We start from the raw sequence: 15,473 nt of genomic DNA, 5'->3' as shown, positions 1-15,473 counted from the left end.
ACTGCGGGTATGGTTAGAGGTAAGCCCACCAGAATAACACGTCAACATACCAAACATACAGAACAAACACCAATACTAGAAAATCAAAATAATAAAAGAAGAAAGGCAAGAGAGGGCTTACCAGCAGGAGGACCGTACTTACGGAGTGGGTTGAAAGGACCACACGTGATCTACACTGCACTGTACACCCAAGTGACGCTACACTACCATAAAGGTGAACTCTGGATACCCACCACCACTGGGTTGGCCCCCACTACTGATCGTCCCCAATCCTGCCAAAGAGAAAGAGAAAAGAAAACAGAAAATATGATTAACACTATACAGTACCCGCCGGGAATAGCTGAGCCCACGGGACCAGCAGTAGAGCAATTTACAAAACAGTGACAGCACACACACACGGTAAGCTATACACCCCAAGCAAATATCACATCCCCAAGAGGGCACAGCAAGGCACCAGTACCAACCCAGCAAGTCGTGAGGAACAAAGGTGAGGCCCACACAGGCCCTGAAAACCCGACCACTGCCCCACAGAATGTATATAGAAATCAAAAAGAAAATCAACCAAAGAAATCATAACCCAGAAAATAACTAAATAAATCAATCATCAAACAAAAAAAATAAAATAAACCAAATCACAAAAACAACATACTCGATAACGAGTGGTTAATACCCACTTACCACCCCACACACCCTCACACATACACTAATTAAAGTTAACCCACACACGCTGCTGTTTGAAATGGCGGCACACGGCCCCTCCCAGTGGGATGCCGCCACAATCCAAAACAAGCAACAGCGTGGAAATATACTATAATAAAAGCACAATGAAAGCAGAACAACAGCCGGAGTGGAGCCCGACGATGCAAAGCTGGTTATAAATCCAATAGAGGAAAGATGAGAGCACCTGGCAGCCTAAAGTCCAATATTAATGTACACCAAACCCGAATACCCAGCTGGTCTCGGAGACAAAAGTCACGAGTATGGATCCAGAACGCGGGGAGAAAGCGAACTGAATAAACCACTGCAAAACACAGATAGAGCCCAAAGGAGCCACTTCAGAACGCAGGCCACCGAACGAAATTCCCTCCAGAGAGAAACGTGAAAATACCAACCGTTGCCTCCACAAAAGGATCGCTCGCGAACGAGCAATAACAGCAAAACCAATCCTGATGGCCAGGCGGAACTGCGTGAAACAGCCCGAGCTTGCTCCACTGGTCGTGTCCGCACCGTGAATTTAAAGACTATCGCTAACGCCGAACAACGAGCCAGCGTAATGACGTAACCAACGATGCGACACGGCTGCAGCACACTTAAAGGTACCGGAGCACCACCACAATCTACCCCCCACATCTTTTATCGTCGGCCCGACGATACCACATATACGTCCCCATATCCAAATTGAGGTAACATCAAAAATTTATAGTCGCCCCGCAAGGCAACCGATGCGGGTTGGAATGTTGCCCCGCAGTGGCCCGGGTGGTACGACGTGGCAATTGCTCACCCCGACAAGGGCTGCGACCTGGCGGCCGAATGGCCGACGGGCCCGCAGCCGAGCTACCAAAAGGGACATCCTGACTATTCTGACCCAGCCCCTCGCCTCCCCCTGGAGCACAACCTTGGGGGGCGTAAGGCCCAGCAGGAACATATGGGCCGGTGTTACCTACCGGCTCCCCAAGGAGAACGTCTTCCTCACTAGACAGCTCCCCTGAGTCAGTGGGAGTTGATTCTCCAGGTTGGGTCAACCCCAGGTGATTATCAGGGGCATGAGGCCCCACCAGTCCTTTCAGCATACTGCGATGCACGTGCTTCAGTTTTGTCGGGTCACCGACAGGGGCGATGGTATACACGGCCCCAGCTTCCAAAGGAGCACGCACAACCGTGTGTACCAAGGAGCTCCACCGGTCTTGGATTTTATTTCGACCCCGCACACTGAAGTCACGTACGTACACCAGCTGTCCTACTTTTAAAGCCGGGCTCCGCACCCGTGCATCATGCTTGTCTTTGCGGTATTCCGCCGTCGCTGCCAGACGTTCCCTAGCCCCATCGAATGCCACTTGAAGCCGAGTCTGATGTTCCTGTATCCAATCACACACTCTCCCCTGAGCCGGCGGCCGAACTCGGCCTAGCAGAAAGTCCACTGGCAGTTGCGGCTCCTGTCCAAACATTAGGAAGTGTGGCGATTCTCCTGTGGACTGATGCGGAGTGGTGTTATAACAGAATAGTACATGTGGCAAGCAAGTAGCCCAGTCGCGCTTACGAGAGACCGGCAGGGTACGCAGCAGATTGTGCAACGTACGGTTGAACCGTTCGCATTGCCCGTTCCCAGCCGGGTGGTACGGGGTTGTTCGCGACTTCTGGATCCCATACATACTACAAAGTTGTTGGATTAATATGCCCTCGAAACAGCGCCCCTGGTCGGAATGAAGCCGACCAGGGATACCAAACCTATAGAACCACTCCGTGATCAAGACCTGGGCAACGGTCGGGGCCCGCTGATCCCGTGTTGGAACTGCAATGGAGTACTTACTAAAGACGTCGGTGATTACCAAGACGTTCTCCACCCCACCCGTCGTAGGCTCCAGGACTGTAAAATCAACGGCTACTGTTTCATTAGGCCGAGATGCCAACAAATGGCCCATGAATGTGGAGGCTGGCGGAGCCGTCTCCTTAGCCACCTGGCACCTAGGGCACTCCTCACACCACTGGCGCACCTCTGCAAACATTCGTGGCCAGTAACACCGCTGCCGGACCAACTCAAGGGTCCGATTAGCCCCTTGGTGGCCATGCTGTTGATGGAGTTGTTGCAGGACCTCTGACCGCAAAACAGCTGGCAGAAGCAGCTGACGGCACTCCTCGCGACCACTGTGGTGCAGAACACGTCGATAAAGCACCCCTTCATTTTCGACTAACCGATCCCACTGGCGCAACAGGACGAGAGCCAAGGGCGAAAGGGTTTCCCTTTCTTCACGATTTGGCCGCCTACGATCCTTCCAAAAGACCAGGACCGACTGAATAATAGGGTCACTTGCCTGTAAAGCGCGCAAATCTGGGGAAGCATGGGATGGCAATACCGAGACCACCAACTGGGAAGCTGTAACGCGGTCTCCCCAAGCCGCTACCTGTTGCAGCAACCTGGGGACCGCCGTCCCTGAGGCCAGGTCACCTGCCCCCTCTCCATCAGGTTGGTATTGCCGCGAAAGCGCGTCGGCATTACGGTTGGACTTTCCTGATCGATATTTAAGTTCAAAATCGAACGAGGCTAACTGTGCAGCCCATCGATGTTCTACGGCCCCTAGCTTCGCAGAGGTGAGATGGCTCAAAGGGTTATTATCTGTGTAAACTAAGCACTTCTGCCCCAGGAGATACTCCCGGAATTTCTCTGTAATCGCCCACTTTAGGGCGAGAAACTCGAGTTTCATGGAGCTATAATTGCTCATGTTTCGCTCCGTCGGTCTCAAGGTCCTACTGGCGTACGCAACAGGCCGAACCTTGCCATCCACCTCCTGAGAAAGTACCGCACCTAAGCCCCTATAGCTTGCGTCTACTTCCAGGATGAATGGCCGGCTAAAGTCCGCATACGCCAGTACTGGTGCAGCGACGAGCTTATTTTTAAGCCCGTCGAAACTTACCTCACACTCCCCCGACCAGGCGTCCTGAAACTGCTGCCCTGAGGCCCGCCTGGATCGGCTCCCGCTTAATCCAGCTACCAACCGATGTAATGGGGCCGCCAATTTTGCAAAACCTTCGACGAAACGTCGATAATAGCTGGCAAAGCCAAGAAATGAGCGAAGCTCAGACACGTTGGTAGGTCGCCGCCATTTTAAAACTGCTTCCACCTTATCAGGGTCGGTGGAGACCCCCTGCTGGGAAATCACATGCCCCAAGTAACGAACCTCGGGTTTGAAAAACGCACACTTCCCCAGCTTGGCCTTCAGTCCCTCTGCCTGCAACCGGGTCAAAACCATCTCCAGGCGTTGTAGGTGTTGTGCTACGGTAGACGAAAAGATCACGATATCGTCAAGATACAGCAGAACAGACTGACACTGTTGGTCGCCGAACATACGTTGCATCAATCTTTGAAACGTGCCCGGCGCGTTGCAAAGCCCAAACGGCATTCTGTTCCATTCGAACAACCCGAACGGTGTACAAAATGCCGTCTTGGCCCGATCGCCCTCCGACACGGGGACTTGGTTGTACCCACTGGCCAAATCCATTGTGGAAAACCAGCGGGCACCCCCCAACATGTCCAACGTCTCCTCAATTCGAGGAAGAGGGAAGGCATCCTTCCGAGTCCTCGCATTTAACAAGCGATAATCCACGCAAAGCCGTAAGCTTCCATCCTTTTTCCTAACTAGAACCAGGGGAGAAGCAAATGGACTACTGCTCTCTCTTATGACCTTCGCCTGGAGAAGCTGGTTGATGTGAGTTTTCACAGCCTCGTAGTCGGAAGGAGCAAGGCGCCTATAGCGCTGTCGGACCGGGGTCTGATCTAACAGTGGGATATCGTGGGAAATTAAGGTAGTACACCCCAAATCTCCCTCATGGGCAGAGAAGACTGAGGAATACCTCAAAAGCAGTGCACGAACCTCTGCCTGTTCCTCGGCAGACAGGGGCGACAAATCCACAGCCCCAATTTGTTCCTCCACTGACAACGGGGCAGGCGACTGGGAACAAATAGTGGCAGTAACCGAATGAACCTCCACCACATCTCGTGGCAAACTAACAATGGACACAGTGCTCAGAAGTCCAAGCCTAGTACGGGGGTAGAGCAAAATGTCCGTACAACCAACGTTGACTACAGGGACCTGCACGGAACCACGCGTCACTTGCACAAGGGCTGGAGAAACCAGCAACCCCCCTGGCAATCCCCAATCTGCGGGCTCGAAAAGCGTGCCGAATCCAGAATGACACTCGGGACAGGTAGCCGGGATCAACTTCATAGTCCCCCCCGGAACCCGCCACGGCCTTCGACCCCCAACGTTCACAGTGCCACTGGTCCTGATCATAGGCTGGACTTCAGCCTGATGGCAGTGCTGCAACGCTCTCACCACCGGCTGTGGGGCTGTAGACACAGATGGAAGATCGAAAAGCGTGGGACCATGTTGCCCGAACAATTCCTGATAACACCTACTAATCACATTCATGCCAAGAACCCCTGGAATTTTAGCGGCCATGCCCCCCAAGGGGTCACGAACAACCAGAACACCGCAGTCACGCATACTTTTTCCACAGAGCTCGACATCTAGTTCCAAATAGCCCAAATATGGAATCTCTAGACCATTAGCGGCTCGAAGTTGTAACCAATGACATGATTGTAAACGCTCCTGCCCCAGAGGTTCAAAATGGGCCGAGAAGAAACTTTCAGTGATGGTCGACACCATAGACCCTGTGTCAATAAGACATGGAACATGAACCCCACCCATCAAGACAAGCAAATGTGGACAGTTGGAAAGTAAAGCATTAGCAACAGTAAGGGGATCAAACGCAGTGCCTGAGCCAAGAAAAGCCCCCTCCGGACTGTGACTCTTCAGTCCGGCGGGCATCAGTTTTCCGATGGCTGATTGTGATGAGGAGGCCGATGCTCAAGAGGCCTAAGGCCTCTATTAGGAGGGACTAGTGGGGGCCCCACCACTCGCTCCCCATCACAGTCCCCAGCATAGTGGCCTGATTGACGGCAGCGTCTGCAGATGATAGGTCCTTCCCGGGGAGATCGACCACGCCTCTGTGGCTCCCCCCGTGCAACCGCACCGTGAGAAAGACTCTGAAGCTGAGCCTGTTGTTGTTGCACCAACTCCATAAGCTTTGCCACGTCAGCCTGTAATTTTTCCATATCAGACCTTGTCGGGGGCCCACCGCGAGAATCACTACTCACGGAACAAGATGTACCAGGGACCCCGAAGACTCGATCGCTGGAGGGTAAAGAGCAACTACGCGGCCGTAGGGGTTCAGCCGAGCCCTCCCGTTCCCAACGAATTGCTTCCTTACGAACCTCAATCAACGTGGCCAACGGTTTAGTCCGGATGAAGCTTTTCAAGTCACGACGCAGAGCACCCTCGCTAACATGTTCCACAAACTGATCACGCAGAATAACATCTACATTAAGAATCCCCTCGGGCGCGCTCCGTCTAACCTTATCCATTAGGGTCATCAAGGCGATAGAGAACTCAAGAAGCGACTCCCCCTCTTGCTGTTTCCGAGAAAAGAATGCCTCCTGCAAGGCAACGTATGACTGTGGACAACCGTAAAGCTCCTGCAAGATGCCAAAAATAGTCTCCGGGTTTTCTTTTTCCTCCCTGGACCTATATCGAATCTCTTCCCGCGCCTCGCCCTCCAAATTATCAAAAAGAAAATAGGCTCTATCAATGGTAGACAAGCAACGAGCCCGCATACAGGCCTCCGCTTCCTCCTTCCACGCCTCGATACTTATGCCTACATTTCCCCTAAACACTGGGCACTTCTTTTCCCTAGGGATAAAGACTAAACGTTCGGTAGTGGATACCGTTGGAGCACTAGCCCTGGACGTACTCGCATCTATAGCTTGGTCAGAGCGAGCCGCCTTTAAGCGCTCATGTTCAGCTCTCAACTGGGCCAACTGGTCCCTAAGTTGTTGCGTTTCCTCCGACATGTTATACGAAGGCACCAAACAAATTTTTACGTATTCAAAAACTCACAAAAAATAACTGGGCAGAGCTCCACGGGACTACAGGCTCCCAGCACCGGCTGCTGTTCTGCTTCTAAAAGAAAAACTCACGCCACTCATTCAGCGATACTCATTCATTCAACCATATAACAACTTTATATTACAAACATGAAACAACAGATAACAGAACCAATGTCTCTGCTTTCATGCATATCCTGCCGACCAACGCCAATTTGTGATAGATGGCGGAAACCCGGAAGGTACTTTCGACAACGCCACCCCCGGGGGGTATAGGCCCCCGAGGGGAAAAGAGTTTATAATTACAAACGCCCCAAATTGATCACGGTTTCCAAAGTTCACAAGATACCCGCCCAATAGCAAACAAGTCCGTGCAATCAAGACAGAGACAGGGTTCTATTTCTAATCGTATACATATTTATTTACTTTCAAGCGTATTCACAATATATTCTTAAATCTTTTGTTAAAATGGTTACACCCAACCACACACACATATACTCACTTATTTACACACTACTGCGGGTATGGTTAGAGGTAAGCCCACCAGAATAACACGTCAACATACCAAACATACAGAACAAACACCAATACTAGAAAATCAAAATAATAAAAGAAGAAAGGCAAGAGAGGGCTTACCAGCAGGAGGACCGTACTTACGGAGTGGGTTGAAAGGACCACACGTGATCTACACTGCACTGTACACCCAAGTGACGCTACACTACCATAAAGGTGAACTCTGGATACCCACCACCACTGGGTTGGCCCCCACTACTGATCGTCCCCAATCCTGCCAAAGAGAAAGAGAAAAGAAAACAGAAAATATGATTAACACTATACAGTACCCGCCGGGAATAGCTGAGCCCACGGGACCAGCAGTAGAGCAATTTACAAAACAGTGACAGCACACACACACGGTAAGCTATACACCCCAAGCAAATATCACATCCCCAAGAGGGCACAGCAAGGCACCAGTACCAACCCAGCAAGTCGTGAGGAACAAAGGTGAGGCCCACACAGGCCCTGAAAACCCGACCACTGCCCCACAGAATGTATATAGAAATCAAAAAGAAAATCAACCAAAGAAATCATAACCCAGAAAATAACTAAATAAATCAATCATCAAACAAAAAAAATAAAATAAACCAAATCACAAAAACAACATACTCGATAACGAGTGGTTAATACCCACTTACCACCCCACACACCCTCACACATACACTAATTAAAGTTAACCCACACACGCTGCTGTTTGAAATGGCGGCACACGGCCCCTCCCAGTGGGATGCCGCCACAATCCAAAACAAGCAACAGCGTGGAAATATACTATAATAAAAGCACAATGAAAGCAGAACAACAGCCGGAGTGGAGCCCGACGATGCAAAGCTGGTTATAAATCCAATAGAGGAAAGATGAGAGCACCTGGCAGCCTAAAGTCCAATATTAATGTACACCAAACCCGAATACCCAGCTGGTCTCGGAGACAAAAGTCACGAGTATGGATCCAGAACGCGGGGAGAAAGCGAACTGAATAAACCACTGCAAAACACAGATAGAGCCCAAAGGAGCCACTTCAGAACGCAGGCCACCGAACGAAATTCCCTCCAGAGAGAAACGTGAAAATACCAACCGTTGCCTCCACAAAAGGATCGCTCGCGAACGAGCAATAACAGCAAAACCAATCCTGATGGCCAGGCGGAACTGCGTGAAACAGCCCGAGCTTGCTCCACTGGTCGTGTCCGCACCGTGAATTTAAAGACTATCGCTAACGCCGAACAACGAGCCAGCGTAATGACGTAACCAACGATGCGACACGGCTGCAGCACACTTAAAGGTACCGGAGCACCACCACATATAATGAATAGTAGTGCATTACTTAACATGATCATCTTTAATAGATTAGCACTCTGTCAAGAGCAAATTCCTCCCTTATATTTACTTGTTAAGGCACAGAGACCAACAGAGTTATAAAAACCAAACAGTAACAGAACCAACAACAAAGAAAACAAATTCTTCAATTCAGCTCATAATACATGTAACCACTCTGATCATGTTTCCTTCTTCTAAGCTGTTAGAAACAGTCAGAACATTCATCAATGATGAAGAGCAGAAGAATAAATCATTCCTCTCCATCTGATTCATGCTCAGAAAGAAACATCACAGCTCATCATCATGGTTAAAGAGACGTAACACTTTCAAATCACATTTCCTAGTCAGTAACTATAGAAATGATTCCTGAAAGTATAGTCTTAACCTGGAAGCAGCAGAACCCAGCTGAGTGATGTTCTCCTCTACACTTCACCTACACGCTAGATTCATCTCTTCACTCATTCTTTATTTAAAACCAAAACTATACTGAGGAAAATCCCACAATGCAGGATTAATGATTTAGTAATTTAATTTAATGATTTATTTAAATTTACCGCAAAGGCAGCATAAAGAATCTCGATCACCTCAATAATTAAAGTTCTAGGAACTATAAGTACCTCTGAACCTTGTGTATGAAGTAAATGTGCTGGGTTGTGGTGTTAAACAGATAAACAATTTGAAGTGTTCATGGGCTACGAGTGCTCAGTATGAGTTTGTATGGTGTGATGTGAATGTAATTTTTATTATATAGGGGTATATAAGTGTAATATTATACACTTCATAATGTATTTAGTAGTTTTCAGAGTTACTACACTGATGATTTTTGATACTTTAGCTGCTACATTCAGGTTTACTGATAAAAATGTTTCTACAAACACTGATTTTTCTCATAGACTTTCTGTAATTCATCTTTAGTTCGGTTCCACTAGAAGCACATGTGATGATTTTAAAATCATGTTAAAAGAAATACATGTAATGAAGCATCACTGTTTTACATCATAACCTGAAATGATTAAAATTATGGTGATGAAGCTGGTTAGATATCGAAGAATGAACAGAGAGAATCTAGCGTGCAGGTGAAGTGTAGAGGAGAACATCACTCAGCTGGGTTCTGCTGCTTCCAGGTTAAGACTATACTTTCAGGAATCATTTCTATAGTTACTGACTAGGAAATGTGATTTGAAAGTGTTACGTCTCTTTAACCGTGATGATGAGCTGTGATGTTTCTTTCTGAGCATGAATCAGATGGAGAGGAATGATTTATTCATCTGCTCTTCGTCATTGATGAATGTTCTGATTGTTTCTAACAGTTTAGATGAAGGAAACATGTTCAGAGTGGTTAGCTGTAATTTAGGTTAAATGAAAGTGTCTGTTTTTCTTTGGTGATCAGCTTTATGAGCTTTTTCTTTTCAAGCTCATGAATCTTTGAGCTGGAAAATTTAGAGATCATAAGCTATTAAATCTCAGATCTTACTCTTAGTGTCACTTGTTCTATCTTTTTCCCAAACCCCCATAGTTGAAGAATTTAGTAATTTATATAGAATTTATAAACAAAACAAGGATAAATATTAATAAATGAATAAGAAGAGAACAGAATAAGGAAGAATCTCACTTCCATCCCCTCTCCTGAACACGGTTACTTTCTCATACAGCATCAGTGGATCAGAAACATTTTCTCTTGTAGATTAAACTTTTGTAATACTTTAATTTAAATGAGGTTTATAACTTTGAAGGCTCAGAGTTTGTTTAATTATATAAAACATGAGCCCATGAGGTTTGTTTGTGGCTCTGTGGTGTGGTAACATGTGAGTAAATGTTTAAGTTAGTGTCGAGGATCAGACTCAGTATAAATGTACCGTCTGCTAAAGTTTGGACAGTTCTGATGAAATTCTGTCTTTTGTTAATTTACTACATAAAACAAAATATGTAAAATTTTCTTCAGCTGAGAAAAAAACTTCTGCACATTTTACTCTGAGTGACTGAAATTAACTGAGGAAAACAAAACACACGTGACGTATGAAAAAGTTCAGTTACATTAAATAGGTTCAGATATTAACGTGAAATTTAGCAAATAAATATTGGTGTATAATGAATAGTAGCGCATTACTTAACATGATCATCTTTAATAGATTAGCACTCTGTCAAGAGCAAATTCCTCCCTTATATTTACTTGTTAAGGCACAAAGACCAACAGAGTAATAAAAACCAAACAGTAACAGAACCAACAACAAAGAAAACAAATTCTTCAATTCAGCTCATAATACATGTAACCACTCTGAACATGTTTCCTTCTTCTAAGCTGTTAGAAACAGTCAGAACATTCATCAATGATGAAGAGCAGAAGAATAAATCATTCCTCTCCATCTGATTCATGCTCAGAAAGAAACATCACAGCTCATCATCATGGTTAAAGAGACGTAACACTTTCAAATCACATTTCCTAGTCAGTAACTATAGAAATGATTCCTGGAAGTATAATCTTAACCTGGAAGCAGCAGAACCCAGCTGAGTGATGTTCTCCTCTACACTTCACCCTCACACTAGACTTCAACATGGAGGTTTCTAGTAGAAGTTAGTACTATAATACAATAATTTAACAGTAGATTTAACAATATCTGACTTACCCTGGAAACAGGAAGTGAAGTTTGTCAGCCTCATACCCCAACACCTGAGGTATCATTAAAAAGACCAGGATGGAATTTATAGGGTAACACAAACGATTAAAAAAGAAAGATTTAAAACTAAAGTGTCGATTACAGAGAATATAAATGGATAAATGTGCTCTCAGGAGGATAAATGACGAGGTTTCATTAAATCTATATAATATTTAATAATTCTCTCTGATTGTTGGAGTTCTTGTATTCATTAAACAGAAGAACTAAAGTTGAAGAGCTACGAGTTACTCAATGTACGTTTGTACGCTGTACGTCTGAGCGTGTAGTGTGTATGAACATGAATGTTTAGTTTTAACTAACTCTGCTATATTTACATTTAGTAAACTTTCTATACACACTAATTCATCTGTAGTACAATTCCACTGATAGAACGAGTAAAGATTCTACTGAATGTGTCAGAATGAACAGAGAGATGAATCTAGCGTGAGGGTGAAGTGTAGAGGAGAACATCACTCAGCTGGGTTCTGCTGCTTCCAGGTTAAGACTATACTTTCAGGAATCATTTCTATAGTTACTGACTAGGAAATGTGATTTGAAAGTGTTACGTGTCTTTAACCATGATGATGAGCTGTGATGTTTCTTTCTGAGCATGAATCAGATGGAGAGGAATGATTTATTCTTCTGCTCTTCATCATTGATGAATGTTCTGACTGTTTCTAACAGTTTAGATGAAGGAAACATGTTCAGAGTGGTTAGCTGTAATTTAGATTAAATGAAAGTGTCTGTTTTTCTTTGGTGATCAGTTTTATGAGCTTTTTCTTTTCAAGCTCATAAAACTTTGAGATGGAAAATTTAGAGATCATAAGTTATTAATTCTCAGATCTTACTCTTAGTATCACTTGTTTTATCTTTTTCCCAAACCCCCATAGTTGAAGAATTTTGTAATTTATATACAATATATAAACAAAACAAGGATAAATATTAATAAATGAATAAGAAGAGAAGAGAATAAAGAAGAATCTCACTTCCATCCCCTCCCCTGAACACGGTTACTTTCTCATACAGCATCAGTGGATCAGAAACATTTTCTCTTGTAGATTTGAGTTTTGTAGTACTTTAATTTAAATGATGTTTATAACTTTGAAGGCTCAGAGTTTGTTTAATTATATAAAACAAGAGCCCATAAGGTTTGTTTGTGTCTGTGGTGTAATAACGTATAAGTAAATGTTTAAATTAGTGTCGAGGATCAGATTTAGTATTAATGTACCGTCTGCTAAAGTTTGGACAGTTCTGATGAAATTCTATCTTTTGTTAATTTACTACATAAAACAAAATATGTGAAATTTTCTTCAGCTGAGAAAAAACTTCTACACATTTTACTGAATTTAACTGAGGAAAACAAAACACACATGTGGCGTGTGAAAAAGTTCAGTTACATTAAATAGGTTCAGATATTAACGTGAAATTTAGCAAATAAATATTGGTGTATAACGAATAGTAGTGCATTACTTAACATGATCATCTTTAATAGATTAGCACTCTGTCAAGAGCAAATTCCTCCCTTATATTTACTTGTTAAGGCACAGAGACCAACAGAGTAATAAAAACCAAACAGTAACAGAACCAACAACAAAGAAAACAAATTCTTCAATTCAGCTCATAATACATGTAACCACTCTGAACATGTTTCTTTCTTCTAAGCTGTTAGAAACAGTCAGAACATTCATCAATGACGAAGAGCAGAAGAACAAATCATTCCTCTCCATCTGATTCATGCTCAGAAAGAAACATCACAACTCATCATCATGGTTAAAGAGACTTAACACTTTCAAATCACATTTCCTAGTCAGTAACTATAGAAATGATTCCTGAAAGTATAGTCATAACCTGGAAGCAGCAGAACCCAGCTGAGTGATGTGCTCCTCTACACTTCACCTACACGCTAGATTCATCTATTCATTCATTCTTTATTTAAAACCAAAACCATACTGAGGAAAATCCCACAATGCAGGATTTATGATTTAGTAATTTAATTTAATGATTTATTTAAATTTACCGCAAAGGCAGCATAAAGAATCTCGATCACCTCAATAATTAAAGTTCTAGGAACTATAAGTACCTCTGAACCTTGTGTATGAAGTAAATGTGCTGGGTTGTGGTGTTAAACAGATAAACAATTTGAAGTGTTCAAGGGCTACGAGTGCTCAGTATGAGTTTGTATGGTGTGATGTGAATGTAATTTTTATTATATAGGGGTATATAAGTGTAATATTATACACTTCATAATGTATTTAGTAGTTTTCAGAGTTACTACACTGATGATTTGTGCTACTTTAGCTGCTACATTCAGGTTTACTGATAAAAATGTTTCTACAATCACTGATTTTTCTCACAGACTTTCTGTAATTCATCTTTAGTTCGGTTCCACTAGAAGCACATGTGATGATTTTAAAATCATGTTAAAAGAAATACATGTAATGAAGCATCACTGTTTTACATCATAACCTGAAATGATTAAAATTATGGTGATGAAGCTGGTTAGAAATTGAAGAATGAACAGAGAGATGAATCTAGCGTGTAGGTGAAGTGTAGAGGAGAACATCACTCAGCTGGGTTCTGCTGCTTCCAGGTTAAGACTATACTTTCAGGAATCATTTCTATAGTTACTGACTAGGAAATGTGATTTGAACGTGTTACGTCTCTTTAACCATGATGATGAGCTGTGATGTTTCTTTCTGAGCATGAATCAGATGGAGAGGAATGATTTATTCATCTGCTCTTCATCATTGATGAATGTTCTGACTGTTTCTAACAGTTTAGATGAAGGAAACATGTTCAGAGTGGTTAGCTGTAATTTAGGTTAAATGAAAGTGTCTGTTTTTCTTTGGTGATCAGCTTTATGAGCTTTTTCTTTTCAAGCTCATGAAACTTTGAGCTGGAAAATTTAGAGATCATAAATTATTAAGTCTCAGATATTACTCTTAGTATCACTTGTTCTATCTTTTTCCCAAACCCCCATAGTTGAAGAATTTAGTAATTTATATAGAATATATAAATAAAACAAGGATAAATATTAATAAATGAATAAGAAGAGAACAGAATAAAGAAGAATCTCACTTCTATCCCCTCTCCTGAACACGGTTACTTTCTCATACAGCATCAGTGGATCAGAAACATTTTCTCTTGTATATTTGAGTTTTGTAATACTTTATTTTAAATGATGTTTATAATTTTGAAAGCCCAGAGTTTGTTTAATTATATGAAACAAGAGCCCATAAGGTTTGTTTGTGTCTCTGTGGTGTAATAACGTATAAGTAAATGTTTAAATTAGTGTCGAGGATCAGACTCAGTATAAATGTACCGTCTGCTAAAGTTTGGACAGTTCTGATGAAATTCTGTCTTTTGTTAATTGACTACATAAAACAAAATATGTGAAGTTTTCTTCAGCTGAGAAAAAAACTTCTGCACATTTTACTGTGAGTGACTGAAATTAACTGAGAAAAACAAAACACACATGTGGCGTGTGAAAAAGTTCAGTTACATTAAATATGTTTCGATTATAACGTGAAATTTAGCTAATAAATATTGGTGTATAATGAACAGTAGTGCATTACTTAACATGATCATCTTTAATAGATTAGCACTCTGTCAAGAGCAAATTCCTCCCTTATATTTACTTGTTAAGGCACAGAGACCAACAGAGTAATAAAAACCAAACAGTAACAGAACCAACAACAAAGAAAACAAATTCTTCAATTCAGCTCATAATACATGTAACCACTCTGAACATGTTTCTTTCTTCTAAGCTGTTAGAAACAGTCAGAACATTCATCAATGATGAAGAGCAGAAGAATAAATCATTCCTCTCCATCTGATTCATGCTCAGAAAGAAACATCACAGCTCATCATCATGGTTAAAAAGACGTAACACTTTCAAATCACATTTCCTAATCAGTAACTATAGAAATGATTCCTGAAAGTATAATCTTAACCTGGAAGCAGCAGAACCCAGCTGAGTGATGTTCTCCTCTACACTTCACCTACACGCTAGATTCATCTCTCCAACATGGAGGTTTCTAGTAGAAGTTAAAATTATAATACAATAATATAACAGTAGATATAACAATATCTGACTTACCCTGGAAACAGGAAGTGAAGTTTGTCAGCCTCATACCCCAACACCTGAGGTATCATTAGAAAGACCAGGATGGAATTTATAGGGTAACACAAACGATTAAAAAAGAAAGATTTAAAACTAAAGTGTCGATTACAGAGAATATAAATGGATAAATGTGCTCTCAGGAGGATAAGTGACGAGGTTTCATTACATCTAT

At 43.1% G+C, this 15,473-nt stretch overlaps 7 non-coding genes across 7 annotated transcripts; 3 read left to right on the top strand and 4 right to left on the bottom strand.

Annotated features, from left to right (window-relative positions):
- Nucleotides 1-8,693: 8,693 nt before the first annotated feature.
- On the bottom strand, nucleotides 8,694-8,906 carry LOC134309478 (small nucleolar RNA U3). Its single transcript, XR_010011192.1, has one exon. It is a non-coding gene; the product is annotated as a small nucleolar RNA U3 (small nucleolar RNA).
- Nucleotides 8,907-9,651: 745 nt separating this feature from the next.
- On the top strand, nucleotides 9,652-9,864 carry LOC134309491 (small nucleolar RNA U3). Its single transcript, XR_010011205.1, has one exon. It is a non-coding gene; the product is annotated as a small nucleolar RNA U3 (small nucleolar RNA).
- Nucleotides 9,865-10,793: 929 nt separating this feature from the next.
- LOC134309299 (small nucleolar RNA U3) lies at nucleotides 10,794-11,006 on the bottom strand. The gene has a single exon (XR_010011040.1). It is a non-coding gene; the product is annotated as a small nucleolar RNA U3 (small nucleolar RNA).
- A 673-nt stretch (nucleotides 11,007-11,679) lies between these two features.
- On the top strand, nucleotides 11,680-11,892 carry LOC134309490 (small nucleolar RNA U3). The gene has a single exon (XR_010011204.1). It is a non-coding gene; the product is annotated as a small nucleolar RNA U3 (small nucleolar RNA).
- A 918-nt stretch (nucleotides 11,893-12,810) lies between these two features.
- Nucleotides 12,811-13,023, bottom strand: LOC134309327 (small nucleolar RNA U3). Its single transcript, XR_010011065.1, has one exon. It is a non-coding gene; the product is annotated as a small nucleolar RNA U3 (small nucleolar RNA).
- Nucleotides 13,024-13,771: 748 nt separating this feature from the next.
- LOC134309439 (small nucleolar RNA U3) lies at nucleotides 13,772-13,984 on the top strand. Its single transcript, XR_010011160.1, has one exon. It is a non-coding gene; the product is annotated as a small nucleolar RNA U3 (small nucleolar RNA).
- A 931-nt stretch (nucleotides 13,985-14,915) lies between these two features.
- LOC134309359 (small nucleolar RNA U3) lies at nucleotides 14,916-15,128 on the bottom strand. Its single transcript, XR_010011097.1, has one exon. It is a non-coding gene; the product is annotated as a small nucleolar RNA U3 (small nucleolar RNA).
- Nucleotides 15,129-15,473: the final 345 nt, after the last annotated feature.

Source organism: Trichomycterus rosablanca, chromosome 2 (assembly GCF_030014385.1).
Source record: "Trichomycterus rosablanca isolate fTriRos1 chromosome 2, fTriRos1.hap1, whole genome shotgun sequence".
In the NCBI taxonomy this organism is placed as follows: domain Eukaryota; kingdom Metazoa; phylum Chordata; class Actinopteri; order Siluriformes; family Trichomycteridae; genus Trichomycterus; species Trichomycterus rosablanca.
This window is presented reverse-complemented; position numbering and strand designations above follow the sequence as displayed.